Raw genomic sequence first — 1003 nt, 5'->3', positions numbered from 1 at the left:
CAATAGGAGGCCTCGACGCGTCGCCCATAGCGTCAGTAATCGATGCTCGGCACTTGATCATCATCATCATCATCATCATCATCATCATCCTCTGTAGATTTTGACCCAAGGCGGAGATCCGTCTAAATGTAAACTTCCCTGTCCAAGATCTTTTTACTAGTATCCGTCACCCACCATATCGTTTCCAGCGATCGGCAGTGCCGTTTTTATGTCACGAGAAAAGCTACATTCTCTCGACAAGCTATCTTCAGCTCCGTCGCTTGACAGGACCACACACCTCGTTACATTTTACTCGTTTTCCACACAGTGGAAGCTGGGTGCAGGCAAATCACGAAAAGTTGACGGAAGATCTACAGAACTGGGTAAAGATGTACAACGCTGGGAACAGACAGACGCATCAGACTAATGTGCCTGAATTTAGGCTCGCCTCGTCGCAACAGCACCCCTCTGCGCTAAACAGTTTCGGTCTCGATGCTTTTGATTGTTTCGGTTTCTAGATTGGTGAATCAGTTAAGGTTAATTTTTGGCCAAATTAGGATGTACCACTAATAACATGCACACACACATCACGATAAGTACAGATAATTTTCACAGTTGCTCGAGCGTACCAAACTAGAAAGCTCTACTTAACGGCTTCAAAACAGAATTAGAGCCGACCGGAGTGGCCGAGCGGTTCTAGGCGCTACGGTCTGGAACCGCGCGACCGCTAAGGTCGCAGGTTCGAATCCTGCCTCGGTCATGGATGTGTGTGATGTCTCTGGTTCGTTAGGTTTAAGTAGTTCTAAGTTCTAGGGGACTGATGACCTCAGAAATTAAGTCCCATAGTGCTCAGAGCCATTTGAATCATTTTTGAACAGGATTAGATGTGTTGTACAGACAAAATCATTTTCTTCTTAGTTTCGTCCAGTTCGTGAGATTGCCCATTTGCCCTAATGAAGAAAGCGAACGGCTCTTTCCATCTTTGAAGCCATTTTCAAACAGTCACCACACAGTTCATTGCTGA

Source organism: Schistocerca piceifrons, chromosome 1 (genome assembly GCF_021461385.2).
Source record: "Schistocerca piceifrons isolate TAMUIC-IGC-003096 chromosome 1, iqSchPice1.1, whole genome shotgun sequence".
Taxonomy (NCBI): domain Eukaryota; kingdom Metazoa; phylum Arthropoda; class Insecta; order Orthoptera; family Acrididae; genus Schistocerca; species Schistocerca piceifrons.
This window is presented reverse-complemented; position numbering follows the sequence as displayed.